This window comes from Microcaecilia unicolor, chromosome 5 (genome assembly GCF_901765095.1).
Source record: "Microcaecilia unicolor chromosome 5, aMicUni1.1, whole genome shotgun sequence".
Classification (NCBI taxonomy): domain Eukaryota; kingdom Metazoa; phylum Chordata; class Amphibia; order Gymnophiona; family Siphonopidae; genus Microcaecilia; species Microcaecilia unicolor.
Genome location: NC_044035.1, coordinates 82719514 through 82739825, shown reverse-complemented (window position 1 = coordinate 82739825; position 20312 = coordinate 82719514).

Here is a 20312-nt window from a genome sequence, read left to right as displayed (position 1 = left end):
CAGACCATAGAAGTCTATCTGGCCCTATCCTTATGTTCCAACTGCTGGAGTTGCCGTTGAAGCCCACTCCAGTCTATTCGTCTTCTCATTTGTGGGACACAGACCGTAAAAGTCTGTCCAGCACTGTCCTCATGTTCCAGCCACTGAAGTTGCTGTCTAAGGCCTTTCCAGCCCATTCTAAACCAGATTGTCATGTATGAGACACAGACCATACAAGTCTGCCCGGTATCAGCCCTAGTTCATCACAGCCAGAGTCGCCATCTAAGCGTCAATTGACACATCCACACACATGCAGCCATTTAAGGTTAGGTTTTTTATAACTTCCATTTTCTAATTAGAGATCCTCTGTGTTCATCCCATGCCTTTTTGAATTCCGTTATTATTTGTGTCTCTACCACCTCCTTAATGGAAGACTTTCCATATTTGTGCTGTTAAAGCAAGGAGGAGGAGACAGCACTCAAAGAAGTTGGTACTCGGATGAGAGGCTGGTGCAGGTGCAGCTTACACTTCCACGGGAACCCTGCAGAACTGCTTACCCCACAGGAACTGCTTCCGTCCCAGTGGGAACCCTGCAGGAACTGCCTCTGTTCCCCACGGGAACCCTGTAGAACTGCTTCCATCCCCACGGGAACCTCGTAGAACTGCTTCCATCCCCGCGGGAACCCCGCCGAACTGCTTCCGTCCCCGCGGGAACCCCGTTCCCATGCAGCTCTCTACAACTGACCTCTAGTCAGAACAGAATATTGCATGAAAGTGATACTGATTGTGTTCTATGCTGCTCATGTTTTTATATTCCATAAATATTGTGGTTTACTTTTAAATTGCACAGTATATTTTGCTAGATAAAACTTAATAAAATATGGGGCCCTTTTACTAAAGCTTAGCATATGGTAATGGAATTAGCACGCTAAATGCTAAGAAGCCCATAGGTATAAAATAGGCTTCTTAGCATTTAGCATGTGCTAAGCTTTAGTAAAAGGGTCCCTATGTGGGGTGCAAAATTCCTTTGTTCTGAAATACTCTTTCCCCTGCAAACAGGCCAGGTTTTCAGGATATTCCTATTGAATATGCATGAGAGAGTTTTGCATGCCAACTACATCCATTGTATGCAGATCTCTTTCATATATATTCATTAGGGATACCCTGAAAACTAGATCTGCGTGCAGTACTTGAAGACTGAAGTTGGACAAGCTTGCTTTATATATTCTCCTTGCTCAGTACCTCCAATGATTTGGCTGAGTAGGAGCAAAAGAGACAGAAGCCCCATTGGCACTAACTGAGAAGCAAAAAAAAAAACATAGAGTAGATATCAGATGCAAAATGGAACTTATAACCTGTGGCACTGCTGGGAACACTAGAGACACATGCAAAAGGGCTGCAAATCTATAAATGAATATGTGAATTTTAATAGCAATGGAGCCACATAATTATCCCTGCATTTGGTACAGCAATCACAATTTTATGCTTGGAAGAATTATTTTTAAATGCTTCTCTCTATGGTTAACAGTTGAATTATGCTGCTCTGTTAATCTATATGGATTTTATGAACACGGAAAAAAAAACAGACAAATAAAGCAATAATGTCTTAAGAAAACAAACTGTAGGTGCAAACAGGGGAACATCTGAAGAGGGTCAGATGAAAGGTAGATGGGCAAATAAATTTCCATATAAATTTAGGATTATTTAAAGTAGTAGAAAACTAGGGAAAGAAACTCAACCACTGGGTAGACTGTATGAGTCAATTGTTCTTTTTCCACTGACATTTACAATGTTGCTGTATGTTATGGTTTTATCAGTTTTCTGGGGAGAGAACCCATTTAATTTTCCTTTGTTCTACCAACGCCATGAGGCATTGTTTAGCTACATTTGCTATGTCCTATGGCTGCCAGTGTTGATTATCCATCTAATCATCCATATATTCTGAAGAACCTAGGTTTATAGAGCAGGTTTAAGCACTGCTTTTGAATAAGATTATTTAAATAGCAAACTGTGCTTCTTTCACTATGGTGCTCATTTTTGAAGCAGATGGACATCTCAACATGGCCAAAAAAAGTCCATCTGTCAAAAATGTCCAAATTGCTATTTCTGAAAGGTAAAAGTTGGACATTTTACACTGCAGTTCATTCAGATAACAAGGGGGCATGTTGGAGGCTTGTTTTGGGCAAGACCAAAATTAGGATGTCTTCAGTGATAATGGAATTGGAAGAAACATCCAGCGTAAAAAACAAGGATGGTTTAACCAGACCTGACCAGAGTACAAAACAGAGCCCTGAGTGAGCAGCTGACCACTGGATGGATGAAGGCATAACCCCTCCTTAATCTCCCAGTAGTTACTAACCCCCTCCCACCACCCTAAGAAGTTAAAGTGACATTGGATACCAGGCTGTATGACAGCTTCAGGTATTATGGCCATTCCCAATAGCGAAGATACTTACCTGTAGCAGGTATTCTCTGAGGACAGCAGGCTGATTGTTCTCACATGTGGGTCGACGTCCACGTCGGCCCAAGAAACGGCAATTTTTCACCAGCAAAATTAAAAAGTTTTGCCAGAGCCCGTCGCGTTGAGCGTGCCTCCTCAGTTTAATCAAAAAGCATATAAACAAACAAACAAAAACAACTCCAAAGGGGAGGTGGGCGGGTTTGTGAGAACAATCAGCCTGCTGTCCTCGGAGAATACCTGCTACAGGTAAGTATCTTCGCTTTCTCCAAGGACAAGCAGGCTGCTTGTTCTCACATGTGGGGTATCCCTAGCGTCCAGGCTCACTCAAAACAATAAGCATTGGTCAATTGGGCCTCACAATGGCGAGGACATAACCTAGATTGACCTGAAACCATAAACATCTAACTAAGAGTGCAGCCTGGAACAGAACAAAAATGGGTCTAGCTGGGTGGAGTTGGATTCTAAACCCCAAACAGATTCTGCAGCACCGACTGCCCAAACCGACTGTCATGTCTGGTATCCTGCTGAAGGCAGTAGTGAGATGTGAATGTGCGGACCGATGACCACGTTGCAGCCGTGCAAATCTCTTCAATGGAGGCTAACTTTAAGTGAGCCACTGACGCAGCCATGGCTCTAACATTATGAGCAGTGACATGGCCCTCTAGAGTCAGCCCAGTTTGGGCATAAGTGAAGGAAATGCAATCTGCTAGCCAATTGGAGATTGTGCATTTTCCGATGGTGACTCCCCTCCTGTTGGGATTGAAAGAAACAAACAACTAAGTGGACTGTCTGAAGGGCTTTTTCCACTCCACGTAAAAGGTCAATGCAGTCCAAGGTATGCAAACTACTTTCACCAGGGCGGGTATGAGGACGGGGAAAGAATGTTGGCAAGACAATTGACTGGTTAAGATGGAACTCCGACACCACCTTCGGCAGGAACTTAGGGTGCGTGCAGAGGACTACTCTGTTATGATGGAACTTGATATAAGGTGCATGCACTACCAAGGCCTGAAGCTCACTGACCCTACGAACTGAAGTAACAGCCATCAAGAAAATGACCTTCCAGGTCAAGTACTTCAGATGGCAGGAATTCAGGGGCTCAAAAGGAGCTTTCATCAGCTAGGTGAGAACGATGTTGAGATCCCATTACACTGGTGGAGGTTTGACTGGGGGCTTTGACAAAAGCAAACCTCTCATGAAGCGAACAACTAAAGGCTGTCCATAGATAAGCTTACCCTCTACAAAGCGATGATAAGCACTAATCCTACTAAGGTGAACTCTTACAGAGTTGGTCTTGAGACTAGACTCTGACAAGTGTAGAAGGTATTCAAGCAGGGTCTGTGTAGGACAAGAAAGAGGATCTAGGGCCTTGCTGTCACACCAGACGGCAAACCTCCTCCATTTGAAAGATTAACACCTCTTTGTGGAATCTTTCCTGGAAGCAAGCAAGACTCGGGAGACACCCTCTGAAAGACCCAAGGAGGCGAATTCTAAGCTCTCAACATCCAGGCCGTGATAGCCAGAGACTAGAGGTTGGGATGCAGAAGTGACCCCTCGTTCTGGGTGATGAGGGTTGGAAAACACTCTAATCTCCACGGTTCCTTGGATGACAACTCCAGTAGAAGAGGGAACCAAATCTGACGCGGACAGAAGGGAGCAATCAGAATCATGGTTCCGCAGTCTTGCTTGAGTTTCAGCAAATTCTTCCCCACTAGAGGTATGGGAGGATATGCATACAGGATGCCTGTTCCCCAATGCAGGAGAAAGGCATCTGACGCTAGTCTGTCATGGGCCTGAAGCCTGGAACAGAACTGAGGGACCTTGTGATTGATCTGAGTGGCAAAAAGATCCACCGAAGGGGTGCCCCATGCTCGGAAGATCTTGCGGGCGACACCCATGTTCAGTGACCACTCGTGAGGTTGCATTATCCTGCTCAGCCTGTCGGCCAGACTGTTGTTTACACCTGCCAGATAAGTGACTTGCAGAAACATGCCATGATGGCGCGCCAAAAGCCACATCTGGATGACTTCCTGACACAGAGGTCGAGATCCAGTGCCTCCCTGCTTGTTGGTGTAATACATGGCAACCTGATTGTCAGTCTGAATCAAAATGATTTGGTTGGACAGCCGGCCTCTGAAAGCCTTTAGAGCGTTCCAGATCACTCGCAATTCCAGGAGATTAATCTGAAGACCTTTTTTCCTGAAAGGACCAGGCTCCTTGAGTGTGAAGCCCATCTACATGAGCACCCCACCCCAAGAGAGATGCATCCATTGTCAGCACTTTTTGTGGCTGAAGAATTTGGAATGGACGTCCCAAGGTCAAATTGGATCAAATTGTCCACCACTGAAGAGAATTCCGAAAGTCAGTGGACAGGTGGATTACATCCTCTAGATCCCCTGCAGCTTGAAACCACTGGGAAGCTAGGGTCCATTGAGCTGATCTCATATGTAGATGTGCCATGGGCGTTACATGAATTGTGGAGGCCATGTGCCCCAGAAGTCTCAACATCTGCTGAGCCATGACCTGATGAGACGCTCGAACCATGGACACCAGGGTCAGAAGGTTGTCTGCCCTTGCCTCAGAGAGATAAGCTTGAGCTGTCTGAGTGATCAGCAGAGCTCCAATGAATTCCAATTTTTGGACTGGGGTGAGCATGGGACTTGGGATCATTTATGACGAACCCCAGTAGCTCCAGGACCTGAATAGTCATTCGCATTGACTCCAGAGCACCTTCCTTTGAGGTGCTATTTCACCAGCCAATCGTCGAGATAAGGAAACACACGCACTTCCAGTCTGCGTAGTGACGCTGCGACTACAGCTAGGCATTTTATAAACATTCTGGGCGCAGATGCCAGGTCAAAGGGCAGTACACGGTACTGAAAGTGCTGTGTTCCCAGCTGAAATCGAAGATACTTCCTGTGAGCTGGAAGTATTGAGATGTGTGTGTAAGCATCCTTTAAGTCCAGATAGCATAGCCAATCATTTTCCTGAATCATGGGAAGAAGGGTGCCTAGGGAAAACATCCTTAACTTTTCTCGAATAAGAAATTTGTTCAGGGCCCTTAGGTCTAGGATGGGACGCATCCCCCCCCCCCCCTTTTTCTTTTGCACAAGGAATAGAATCCCAGCCCTTCTTCCCCTGGTGGAACGGGTTCGACCGCTTGGGTCTTTAGAAGGGCGGAGAGTTCCTCTGCAAGTACCTGCTTGTGCTGAGAGCTGTAGGACTGAGCTCCCGGTGGGCAATTTGGAGGCTTGGATTCCAGATTGAGGGTGTATCCTAACCGGACTATTTGAAGAACCCACCGGTCAGAGGTTATAAGAGGCCACCTCTGGTGAAAAAACATTAACCTCCCTCCAACCGGCAAGTTGTCCGGTATGGACACGTTTACTAAGGCTATGCTGAACTGGAGCCAGTCAAAAGCCTGTCCCTTGCTTTTGCTGGGAAGCAGAATGGGCCTTAGATGCATGTTGTTGACGAGAACGAACGCACTGGGGCTGAGCCTGGGCAGGCTGCCGAGAAGCAGGAGTGTACCTACGCCTAGAGTAGGAATAGGGAGCACTCCTCTTCCCCCCAAAATACCTCCTAGATGAGGAGGCAGTAGCAGGTGCCCAGTGGGAGAGTGAATCCATAGCATCATTATGCTTCTTGATCTGATCAACAAGATCCTCTACTTTTTCACCAAAAAGGTTGTCCCCCCGGCAAGGAACATCCGCCATTCGCTGCTGGACAGAATGATCCAGGTGAGAGACATGCAGCCATGAGAGTCTGCGCATCACTATACCCTGAGCAGTGATCCTGGATGCTACATCAAAAGTGTCAAATGTACCCCTGGCTTCTGGACAGGTGGAGACCCACTCGATGCTTCACTGCTCCCAGCGCGAGTTGGTCTCTCAGCAGCCATTACCTGCTCCCGACGTCGATGCTCCTGTCGATGTCGAAGCCAATGCACTCAGTACCGATGTAAATGTCGAAGAACTAGACCAAGCCCCAAATGCTGGCCCCTCCCATGACCAAATGCCTTGGATTTGGCCAGGTTTGAGATGGCCGGCCTCGGTTTCCATTATCGGCCATAACTGTATTATCGAAACGAAAGATGGCCGGCCATCTTTTTCGATAATACGGTTCGGGGCCGCTGTTTGCGGCACCGGCCATATAGATAGCCGGCGCCGTTCAATTATGCCTCTCCACGGGACTGTTAGTTCATGAAGGAGCAAAAGGGGTACTCAGGGAGGACAAGGTCATAGCGGAAACACTGAATGAATTCTTTGCTTCAGTCTTTATGGAAGAAGATGTAAGACATCTACCTGTAGCAGAAATGATTTTCCAAGGGTGATGATGCAGAGGAACTGAAAAAATTCTCAGTGAACATTGAAGATGTACTGAGCCAAATCAACAAATTAATTGTATTTTCATAATTGTTTATTTCTTTATGACCACTTATTTTTCTTGGACCACTTATTTTTCTTGTTTCAAAGTTTTCATGAATGTATATTTTAGAAATTCAATAAGGATTAAAATTTTTAAAATAATTAAAGAGTAGTAAATCACCTAGACCAGATGGCATGCATGCATACAAGGGTACTGAAAGAACTCAAACATGAAATTGATGATCTACTGTTAATAATCTGTAACCTGTCATTAAAATCATCTGTAGTACCTGAAGATTGGAGGGTGACCAATGTAATGCTGATTTTTAAAAAGGATTCCATGGGTGATTTGAGAAATTGCAGACTTGTAAGCCTGATGTCAGTGCTGGGTAAAATAGTGGAAACTATTATAAAGAATAAAATTATGGAACACAAAGATATATATGGTTTAATGGGACAGAGTCAGCATGGATTCAGCCAAGGAAAGTCTTGCCTTACCAATTTGCTTCATTTCTTTGAAGGCGTGAATAAGCATGTCGATAAAGGTGAGCCAGTTGATGTAGTCTGTCTAAACTTTCAGAAAGCTTTTGACAAAGTACCTCATCAGAGACTCCTGAGAAAATTAGTCTTTAGATAGGAGGAAATGTCCTTCTGTGTATTAGGAATTGGTTATTGGACAGAAAACAGAGGGTAGGTTAAATAGCCATTTTTATCAATGGAGGAAGGTGAATAGTGGAGTGCTAAGGCATAATAACTGTCTCCATGTTTTAAGGCACAGTAACTATCTTAGGGGCCTTTTTACTAAGCTGCAGTAAAATTTGGCCTGCACTATGTGGGTTTCCCATGCGCTGAGGCCACTTTCAGTGCAGCTGTAAAATGGCAGCATTTTCAATTTCCTCAATTAATGGCTATATGCTAATTTCCCAATTAGTGCATGACCATTAGTGTGGGAGCCTTATCAACACCTATTTTCTAGGCAGTAAGGGCTTCCGTGGTAACCACACGTTGCCAGAGAATGTGGTAAAGGAGGTTAGCTTAGTGGGGTTTAAAAAAAGGTCTGGACGGCTTCCTAAAGGAAAAGTCCATAGACCATTATTAAATTGACTTGGGGAAAATCCACTGCTATTTCTGTGATAAGCAGCATAAAATATTTTGTACTTTTTTGGGGATCTTGCCAGGTATTTGTGACCTGGATTGGCCACTGTTGGAAACAGGATGCTGGGCTTGATGGACCTTTGGTCTTCCCCAGTATGGCAATACCTATGTACTTATGTACTTAGCTGCACTAACTGATCAGCGCTGGAGATGCCTACACTTGCCCCCAAATGCCCCCAGAGTAAAAAAAAAATACAAATATTTTTTAGCTTGTGAGAAGTGTGCACAGATCTGAAAACTACCACAGAACACCTGAGTTTGCCAGGCGGAAGTTGATTTTAACCTGTGATAAGCACACTTTAGTACTTACTGCAGCTAGTTCAAGGGCCCCTTAATGACAACTGTAAAGAGCAGTCTCCACCCATCCTCCATCCCATTCCTGTGTTAGCTGTCAATGTGGAAGTTAGCATGTTACTGGTTAATGTGCCACTTATGCTATTAGTGCCCACTAACTGCCACTTTATTAGGTAGCACAGTTTAGTAAATAGGCCGAAACTGTAATAATTTATATTATTGTAGTAGAAAAAGTCATGGATAAGATTATTATAAGAGGAGCAGAACCAAGCACTAAGGAAAGATGATTATGCTGTTGGGAGCTGGATAAAATAAAAAGCACATTGTTACACAGTGCCTAAGACAATCAAAAAATAAATTGCAACATTCATGAAATGTCAGTTCAGGAGGAAAGAGCTTGTCATTGAGATGGAAAGCAATTGAGAAATGCAAGGCTAAACAAAGCATTACACTCAGAACAACAAGAGACAGCATGATTGAAAAATGTTCTAAATACTGTCTAATAATCCAGAAAGGATCACAGCAGTAGGAGATAATTCTGCCAGAACACTGTCACAACAAGTAAGATGAAATATATGAATGAGTTTCATAAACCAAAACATGTAAGCTATTTAACGGTATTACATTATTCATATATTCAATACCCTTCAGAAAAGAAAATAAGACTCTATTTAACAAAGCCACCAGGTTCTTCTCTGACCACAGTTTTAAGATTTATCGCAATTCTATCATTATACTATCATAATACCAGATGTGCACAGTGTTGTACAGAGGCACAATAGAACAGTCCCTGAGGAAAGAGGAGGGTGGGTATGGATGGGATTAAACTGAAGATACGAATTATCATGATACATGATGTTGGGGATCTATACTACTACTATTTAACATTTCTAAAGCGCTACCAGGGTTACGCAGTGCTGTACAATCTAACAAAGAAGGACAGCCCCTGCTCAAAGGAGCTTACAATCTAAAGGAAAAAAAGGGCAGTCAATCAAATTGGGGGCAGTCTAGATTTCCTCGATAGAGGTACAATGGTTAGGTGCCGAAAGCGACATTGAAGAGGTGGGCTTTGAGCAAGGATTTGAAGATGGGTAGGGAGGGGGCTTGGCGTATGGGCTCAGGGAGTTTATTCCAAGCATAGGGTGAGGCGAGGCAGAAAGGATGGAGCCTGGAGTTGGCGGTGGTGGAGAAGGGTACTGAGAGGAGGGATTTGTCCTGTGAGCGGAGGTTACGGGTAGGAGCATAAGGGGAGATGAGGGTAGAGAGGTAATGAGGGGGCTGCAGATTGAGTGCATTTGTAGGTTAGTAGGAGAAGCTTGAACTGTATGTGGTACCTGATCGGAAGCCAGTGAAGTGACTTGAGGAGATGGGTGATATGAGCATATCGGTCTAGGCGGAAGATAAGACGGGCAGCAGAGTTCTGAACGGATTGAAGGGGGGATAGATGGTTAAGTGGGAGGCCAGTGAGGAGTAGGTTGCAGTAGTCAGGGCGCGAGGTGATGAGAGAGTGGATGAGAGTTCGGGTGGTGTGCTCGGAGAGGAAGGGGCGAATTTTGCTGATGTTATAGAGAAAGAAGCGACAGGAGAATTCCGTTTTATATATATATTTGGTCCTGGGGAACTGGGTTCGATTCCCACTGCAGGCACAGGCAGCTCCTTGTGACTCTGGGCAAGTCACTTAACCCTCCATTGCCCCAGGTACAAATAAGTACCTGTATATAATATGTAAGCTGCATTGAACCTGCTATGAGTGGGAAAGCGCGGGGTACAAATGTAAGAAAAAAATATATATATATATATCGATTTGATACAGATCTGCAAAGCCTCTCTAGCACCTGTTTGTAACTTACTACTACTACTACTACTACTATTTAGCATTTCTATAGCGCTACAAGGCGTACGCAGCGCTGCACAAACATAGAAGAAAGACAGTCCCTGCTCAAAGAGCTTACAATCTAATAGACAAAAAATAAAGTAAGCAAATCAAATCAATTAATGTGTACAGGAAGGAGGGAGAGTAGGTGGAGGCGAGTGGTTACAAGTGGTTACGAGTCAAAAGCAATGTTAAAGAGGTGGGCTTTCAGTCTAGATTTAAAGGTGGCCAAGGATGGGGAAAGACGTAGGGGCTCAGGAAGTTTATTCCATGCGTAGGCTGCAGCGAGACAGAAGGTGCGAAGTCTGGAGTTGGCAATAGTGGAGAAGGGAACAGATAAGAAGGATTTGTCCATGGAGCGGAGTGCACGGGAAGGGGTGTAGAGAAGGACGAGTGTGGAGAGATACCGGGGAGCAGCAGAGTGAGTACATTTATAGGTTAGTAGAAGAAGTTTGAACAGGATGCGAAAACAGATAGGGAGCCAGTGAAGCGACTTGAGGAGAGGGGTAGTATGAGTAAAGTGACCCTGGCGGAAGACAAGACGGGCTGCAGAGTTTTGAACCGATTGGAGAGGGGAGAGGTGACTAAGTGGGAGGCCAGCAAGAAGCAGATTGCAGTAGTCTAAAGGAGAGGTGACAAGGGTGTGGATGAGGGTTTTGGTAGAGTGCTTGGAAAGAAAGGGGCAGATTTTACGGATGTTGTAAAGAAAGAAATGACAGGTCTTGGCGATCTGCTGGATATGAGCAGAGAAGGAGAGAGAAGAGTCAAAGATGACCCCAAGGTTTTGAGCTGAGGAGACAGAGAGAATGAGAGAGCCATCAACAGAAATAGAAAACAGGGGGAGTGGGGAGGTGGGTTTGGGGGGAAAAATGAGAAGCTCGGTTTTGGTCATGTTTAATTTCAGGTGGTGTTGAGACATCCAGACAGCAATGTCAGATAAGCACGCTGAAACTTTGGTTTGGATGCAAGGTGAGATACTGTATCAGGGGTAGAAAGTTGCAGTATTCTGTAAGTTACATTCATAAGTGGGAGTCTTGTCCATGCTCAACCTCTGTTTACGCCCCCTTACAAGTACATGCTATCTAAAATACACACATATTTACAGAATGGCTCTTAGGTGGAATATTGACATATATGTCCTTATATGTGTGCATATATGCATATATGCTAGTGGAGTGGAGGAGTAGCCTAATGGTTAGTGCAGTGGCCTGAGAACCAGGGAAACAGAGTTCAATTTCCACTTTAGCTCCTTATGACTCTGGGCAAGTCACTTAACCCTCCTTTGCCCCAGGTACAAAATAAGCATCTGTATATCATATGTAAGCTGCTTTGATTGTAAACACAGAAAGGCGGTATATCACATGCCACCCCTTTTACTAATCATTTACACACATTGGGATAGACTCCAGAGAGGGTGCCAAAAATCAAACACTAAGCAAGTATTCTATGACAGTAAATTTATTTATTTGGATTTTGCTCACACCTTTTTTAGTAGTAGCTCAAGGTGAGTTACATTCAGGTACACTGGATGTTTCTCTGTCCCAGGAGGGCTCACAATCTAAGTTTGTACCTGAGGCAATGGAGGGTTAAGTGACTTGCCCAAGATCATAAGGAGCAGGAGTGGGATTTGAACTGGCCACTTCTGGATTGCAAGACTGGCACTCTAACCACTAGGCCACTCTTCCACTCCACAATTTGAGCACAGAAGTCATTACAGAGTATTAGTGTAAATTGGTATTAGAGTGTCTAAATTTAGGCATGAACATTTGCGCGTAAAGGGCCAGATTCTATATATGGCGCCTAAAAAATCCGTACAGAACTCCGTTTCACCTAAGCGTATTCTATAAGATTTATGTGCGGTATATAGAATACGCGTAGTCGATACCATTATGCCTTAATCTGCATGTGCCCATTTTCACCAATGAAAATCTGATGTAAATCTCAATGCGTAGATTTAGGCAGGCTGGGCCATATTCTATAACTATGCACATACATTTTGGGATGCCCATGAAATGCCCATAAGCACGCCCCTTTTGAACTGCAAGCATTTGTTTTAAACTGTGCGCTTCACCATTTAGGCGCAGTTCATTATAGAATGTGCTTATCGAGTTGTGTGCGTAACTTGCAATTATTGTCAATTAATGCTCATTATTGCTTGCTAAGTGCTTTAAAAATGCTGATTGGCTTGTTGAGCCAATTAAGTTATGCATGTAGTTTTAGAATGCACCTGAATTTCGGCGCACAAATCTAGGCATCATATATAGAATCCCCAGCAAAGGGCCTTATTCTATAAAGGTTATGCTCCTAAATTTACACTCCTAACATTTATGCTCCTAAATTTATGGTCCTAAATTATGAGCATAATCTATTCTGGACCATAGACTATGCTCGTAATTTAGGAGCATAAATTTTAGAAGCATAAATTTAGGAGCATATATTTAGTTAGAAAAAGGCCCAAAGTGGGAGATTCTATATATGACACCTGGAAAATCTGTACAGAAATCATTTCCACCTAAGCGTATTTTATAATATTTAGGCACGGTATATAGAATACACACAGTTGATACCCCAGCTCCTAAAACTATGTGCACCCATTTACACAAGTGAAAACATAGCGTAGATCCCTGCATGCAGATTTACTTGGACTGGACAATATTCTAAATCAGCATGTGTAAATTTGGGAATGCCTTCAAAATGCCTATTTCCCCATCCATTCCATGACCATGGTCATGCCCCTTTTGAACTGCCTGCCTTAGAATTTAGATGCAGTTCATTACAGAATACACTTAGGGTTCTTTTTACAAAGCCGCAAGAGGGCTAATGTATGGGTATCATACGTGCCGAGGGATAGCGCAACAAGCATGCAACTGCATGCTGATGAGCTAATTTCCTATTCCTTCACAATGCTCAGCAGCAAGCTCGCCAAACAAGGGCACTCTCAAAGCTGAAACCCTTCGCCAGCTCAGAGATGGCATTAGGGTGTCCCAGGAAGAGAAGGGAAGGAGTCCAGCTAACAGGGGAGAGGCCCTGCCAGTATTGGTTATACAAAGGATTTATCAATTGCTGATGATGCCAAAGTCTGCAACAGGACACAGCAGTGAAAGGTTAGTTTATCACCAAAGGTTTTGTCTCTTGAAAAACTCCTGATCTCAGATATCATCAGAGAGTTTGGGGTTCCTGAGGAGCTGGCAGCCATCACGAGTGGGTTTTGGGGATGGGAGAAGGATTAGAACCACAGCAGCCTGGAAACTCCTCCGGCTCCATCCCTCCTCCCCCTCTGGTGTTCTGGGCATGCACTCAAAGGCTGTGCCTAATACAAAACTCTTGAGCGCATATGCAAGGCACCATTGTCCCAGTGCAGCTGAGAGACACAGCCAATCCCGAGGCAGGACCGCAGCCTGCCCCCCTCCCCACTTAGGTTGCCTCCTCCATAGTCAGGCTGCCGCCCCTACCCGCACCCTTACCTTCTTCTGTCTGACTGCTCCTCCCTCGGCCTGTTGTCTCCTGCTCCTGTGTGCCGGGACCCGGATGATTACATTAACACGATAACCCGGGTGACCCAGGTTATCACGTTAATACAATCATTCCGGCCCTCCTGGCACACAGGACCAGGAGTGAGACAGACTCAGAAGCAGACAGGCAAGAAGAAGCTTGTCATCTCTGGGCCCGCCCTCGGAGGCCAGGCCCGGAGAATTTTGCCCCCTTGTCTCCCCCCCCCCCCCCCCCCCCCCTTGGTGGCCCTGCATTGTTCCCCTGGACTCCCTAATGCTCAACATTAACAACATGCCTAAATTTGCATGTCATTAGAGTTAAGGATTAGGGAGCTGTGTTGCAGCGCTGTAGCGGTGGTATTTTTCTGCTGCTGTACTGAACAGCACTGGAATTTTGAGCATCTAAGCATGAGAACCGCTAGCGCGGCTTGATAAAAGAAGCCCTAAATTTGTGTTATCCAACACCCAGACAATCCTCCAGCTGGGTAAAATATGCCCAAAGACGCAATCCTTTAATGGTCCTTTTCTGAGTGTAATAGTCCTTGTTCACAATCCGTAACCAGCAAAGCAGTCCAAAGGTGTTTTCGGCAAAGTCGCAGCCTGTTTCCAGGCTTGGTATACCTTATTCTCATCTCCTTTTTTCAAAACAGCATATCAGTGCTCACAACTGTTAAATAACTCAAGAAACTGAGCGGGTCTGAACTGTGTTTATGAACATTGCTATTTAAAGCACTTTCTATATATACTAATAAAAAAAGCCCGTTTCTGACACAAATGAAACGGGCGCTAGCAAGGTTTTTCTCAGAGTGTGTATGTTTGAGAGAGTGTATGTGAGAGTGACTGTGTGTGTGAGAGAGAGTGAATGTGCGAGTGTGTGTGTGTGTGTGTGTGTGTGTGTGAGAGAGAGAGAGAGTGAGTCTGGGTGTGAGTGAGAGAGAGAGTGTGTGTGTGTGAGAATGAGAGTGTGTGCAAGTGCGTATGTGAGACACAGTGTGAGAGAGAGAGTGTGTTTCACACAGATACAGTGTGTGCGAGAGAGAGAGAGAGTGTGTGTGAGACACAGACTCTCTGTGAGACTGAGTGTATGAGACCAAGAGAGTGTGTGAGTGACTGTGTGACACATAGAGAGTGAATGTGATACAGTGTGTGAGAGTGAGAGAGAGAAAGACATTAATCGTGAGAGAGAAAGAGAGAGTGTGAGAGTGTGTGTGTGTGTGACAGAGATACCTCCCCCACTCTGGTGTCAGGTCCCCCCTCCCTCCCTCTCTCTGGTGTCAGCCCCCCCCCCCCCCTCTCTCTCTGGTGTCTGAGCGTTACTGTGCAGGACGCTGAGCTCTGGCTGTGCTTCAAGGAACTGACCAATCCTATTTAATAGAATGCACCGCCAACATTTTGAAGCCGAGAAACCTTGTGTGGTTGATCACTTCTGCTTGTGATGAACCCGGAAGTACGTGATGTCAATTCAGGAGATGGATACAGAGAGCAGGAATGCCTCAGCCATTCAGTCAGCTTCAGAATGTTGGAGGTGTGTTTTACTATATAGGATATATATAGCGCCTTAATTTCTGCACAGAAATTGAAGCATATTCTATAACAATGTGCATAACTTAATTGGTTAACTAGCTAATCAGCGCTGTCAATTGGATGTTAACCAATTATCAGCACTAATTGGCATTATTTAAGATATACGTGCAGAACTCGGTAAGCATATTCTGTAATGTGGTGCACGTAAATTCTAAGTTGCATAGTTGAAAAGGGGCATGGCCATGGGCGGGGCATGGATGTTTTTAAAATCTATGTGCCAAGTAAAACATGGCATAAATGGCTATGACTAAATTTGCAAAACCACACAGCCGGTTCCCAAGTGTATAGTTATTATGTCATTCACGTTCGTTAGTCAATTCATTTCATCGATATATTCTCTATTTCTTAGTGACCTCAGTGGTGCTCATTGCCAACTAACTTTCATAGCAATGGATCTAGCACCCACCTCTTCATCGGTTCACTATATATATATATCTATATCTATATATATCTATATCTATATCTATCTATCTATATATAGATATAGATATAGATATATATATATAGTGTCTCCTATAACATTCTTATGTGTGTTTTTAGTTTTAATTTTTATTGAACCAGTATATCAACTGATACTCATCTTTTTTAGATGTGTCAGACTACATTTGGTCACATGAAGAGGTGCTTAGCGAATTCTATGTTCTAATTTTAAGCCTATTCTATAAAATTTAGGCATACTTTAGAGAATATGCCTAGGCATATTTTTTTCCACATAGAATTTTCAGGCACCGTATATAGAATCTAGCCCTTTGAGACTGTTGAAAATTAGGGCATAGGATTGAGAAAATATTTTTGGTTTGGACACACTGAAGGTTTAGTCTACATGTAAAAATGGACAAATAAATGTTTTTGAATATTAGTCTGAGAATATCTATCCTATTTCTACATCAGAAACTGAGAAATCTGCTTTTGGTCTAGAGCTAAGATTGATGAATTTGTTGAATGACCAAGAAGAATTAAAATTCAAATGTTAAACATATAGGTGGTATTAAGTTATAACAGTGAAGGCTCCACTAGGAAGAACTAAACCAGGTGGGTTATTTATAGTTAGATTTAATTTTCATTATCCCATAAAGCCAGGAATAAATTTTAAAGGAATCTGCAAAGGTGACTTTAGAGATCACTTATTTATAGTAAGTGGTTAAAACTGCAACATGGATAGGAGAAGACACAGATGGGTCATAGTGACGTGCTGTAAAATAACCAGCAAAGTGATAGTACTTAAGCCTGCAATTACCATGTTCAAGTTACAAGATGTGAACTGGCTCATTCCCTTTGGGGCTGAATGATTCATTGGTGTACTTTTTAAAAAAATTTTAAAATAAAAGATTGTATAATTATGTTGTGGCTTCTAGACTGCGATAATTACCAGGGGAAATGTTTGAGTTCTCCATTAAAATGTCAACGTTCTGTATATTGTTATTAACTCAGTTTTCATCTGGCATCTTGCTAAGGGCAATGCCTTTACAACAACTTTTTTTCAAAGTTTATAATATAAAGTTTTGCAGATAACAATAGAGCATGAAGTATGGAGGAGATTTTCACAGGATAATTGAAATATGGCAATCAGGAGATGAGTAAAGATGGCTGATGTCAATTGTGCCCCAAAGCTCAGCTATGAGTTGTGCTGGAGTGTGATTGTGGTAAACATTGATGAGGCATCAATCCAAACCACCTTCTCTGAGCAAATACATTTATATAGATCAGTGAGATGTGTATGGATTAACCAACTAATAGCAATAGGTACCAATAAATATAAACATGTATATGTGATTTGTAAGAAAACAAACACATTTACATATAACACATACTCTATATTTCTCTATTTATTAACCTTATTATAAATTAGTTATTTTTTAATGTGGCCTGTATCATCTTTTTATGTACATTTGCAGTGAGTACCATCATTAACATTACCATTAACAGACCGAATTAGATTCAAAATTTGCACCGTAGCTCACAATATCATCCACGGAGAGGCCCCGACTTATATGTCAGACCTAATAGACCTACCAGCAAGAAATACTAAAAGTTCTTCACGTACTTTCTTAAACCCCCATTACCCTAATTGTAAAGGACTCAAATACAGATCATTATATGCATCCAGCTTCTCCTACATCATTCTGCACGCAACGTTGGAATGCACTGCCGAATACCTTGAAAACAACACACGACCTAGCAACTTTCCGGAGGTCACTGAAAACGAACTTATTCAGCAAGACCTATAATATGAATTCTTCATAAAAGACTCATTTCACATTTGTATTAGAACAATCAACACTGAATTCCTTACATTGGTTACTTTAATCATATTGTCATTTTACTCTTTGCATATCTGTAATGTATTAATCATTTCTTTATTTCTAATTTTCATGATATCCTATGTACCTTAACTGAAATAATACCTTGTTCTTCTTATTTTGCTAATGACGATTGTCACGGCGGCATAATGTAAGCCACATTGAGCCTGCAAAGAGGTGGGAAAATGTGGGATACAAATGCAGCAAAATAAAAATAAATAAATAAATCATTCATAATTTATTTATCTACAGTCCACATTTTTATGCATATATGTCTTTTTTTTAGAAGTTAAACAACTTCAGAGTACTCAACTTCACTCAAATGTTCAACGTAATTCTTTCTTGAACAGGACTGAGAAAGACATTATCTTCCTTATAGGATCATCAGATCAGCGCGTGTGCTTCCGTTTTGGCTATAACTGAGGCATGCAATTTTTCAAGGGGCACACTGCAATCCTCATTGATCCTTTAATTTAATTTACATTTTCTTCATACTTATTTTTCAAAATTTTCAAAATTTACCAATTTCAAACACTATAGATATAAATCTTTTTCAATTTCATGTACATTTCATGTACTTAGCTTTAGCAGCAATACTTTTCATGCTGGAGACATTAATCCACTGACATAGATTGTGGATACAGGAGACGACCTTAAGACAGCAAGTTTGCAAAATGTAGATCTATGTCGGTAGGTCCCTGGAGCAGTTTTTAGAGGGTACTGCAGTGCACTTCAGGCAGGTGGACCCAGCCCCCCCCCCCCCCCCACCTGTTACACTTGTGGTGGTAAATAGGAGCCCTCCAAAACCCACCCGAAACCCACTGTACCCACATCTAGGTGCCCCCCATTACCCTTTAAGGGCTATGGTAGTGTTGTACAGTTGTGGGGACTGGGGTTTGGGGGGGCTCAGCACACAAGGTAAGGTAGCTATGCACCTGGGAGCAATTTGTGAAGTCCACTGCAGTGCCCCCTAGGGTGTCCGGTTAGTGTTGTGGCATCTGAGGGGGGCCAGTGCACTACAAATGCTGGCGCCTCCCACGACCAAATGGCTTGGATTTGGCCAGTTTTGAGATGGGCGCCCTTAGTTTCCATTATATGCGAAAACCGAGGTCGGCCATCTCTAAGGGCAGCCATCTCTAAGGTCGACTCAAATGTTGAGATTTGGGCATCCCTGACCATATTATCGAAATGAAAGATGGCCGCCCATCTTGTTTCGATAATACGGTCGGGGACACCTCACCCCGTTCGATTATGCCCCTCTATGCGGCTTAGTAAAAGGGGCCCTAAGTAAATGTAACTAGTTACTGTGCTTAAGTAAAGATATTGCCACTTTTACTTGTAAAGAAGTACAGGAAACATTTATTACTTTTATTTTTACTGAAGTAATAATTTCACCAATTTTACTGCTTTTACCTGCAGTTAAAAATAAAAAGTAAAAGCACAAGAGAGACCTAAATGATGATTCCTTGGTGAACCAAGTGAAAGAGCAAAACCTGGAACAGGATTTTGCTATTGCAAATCTCGTCACACAAACAATGGATCATCTCATCTTAAATTTTGCTGTACAGGGAATACAGCCTATGAGAACAGTGCTGTTGCCTGTGTTTGTTGAATTCATTACTGGTCTCCAGCCAACAGAACAGTGATAAGTTTGGTCATGTTGAAATGCCGATGAATCTGAAGCTGGCTGCAATTCTTGGTGAACAGACATATGTCTCTACCACAACAAACTGCTGGACGTCCCGTAGAAAAAATTACATTGGGGATACCGTCCACTCTATCTAAAGACAGAGGCCCAGATGCATCAACCAAACGTTAAAAAATCTAAAACGTTAAAGTCCCTAACGAATTTTTAAAAACGAAGAATGCACCAAAAAAACAAGTCTCACAAGTTCGGTGCGGTACTGTAAAGTACAATGCATCAAACCTGTGTGATCCCCGTCCGTAATCGGCCCCTAAAGCATGCGCAGAGCAGCCAAGCGTTATACTGGCTGCTCTACGCATGCCACAAATGTCAACACTACCAAAAAAAAAACAAAAAAAACACAAACACGTATGTTTCAGGAGGGGGCAAAGGCGCTCATCAAGAGCATCCTTCACGGACGTCCTTGCCCCCGCCCCACTTCACCCAAGTTTGTCACTGCTCCCCGCTTCCTCCCTGCTTCAAAACCAAATTCAAAATAAAAATAAAAAACTTTTAAGCCCAGATTTTAGAAACTTGTAATGCTACCCCAGCACCCCTCCCTTCCTCTATTTCCCAGCTCCATCTCCCGCCATTCTCCGCCCCCGTGCGCCGCCCCCCCTGAGATCGTTGCCTCCGCTCCCCCCTCTACCGGGCCCCCCCCTCCTTCCTACCAAGCCCGCGCAGCGCCTCTCACCTCCCTGTGAAGGCGTTGCATGGGCAAGAAGAACAGCACAGCTGATGCCTCTTCCAGTCTTCGTGTCTCTCCTTCGCTCCTGGGCCCGCCCCCGTCTGACGTAAGGGGGCGGAGAATGGCGGGAGGCGGAGCTGGGAAACAGAGGAAGGGAGGGGTGCCGGGGCAGCATTACAAGTTTCTAAAATCTAGGCTTAAAAGTTTTTTATTTTTATTTTGAATTTGGTTTTGATACAGGGGGGAAGCGGGGAGCAGTGGCAAACTCGGGTGAGGTGGGGTGGGGGCAAGGACGTCCGTGAAGGACGCTCTTGACGAGTGCCTTTGCCCCCTCCCTTTTTTGATTTTATTTTCTTTCCATTTGTTTTTTATGCAGAGGGAAGCGGGGAGCCACGTTTTGTGTTTTTTATTTTGTTTTTCAACATGCCAGCATGGA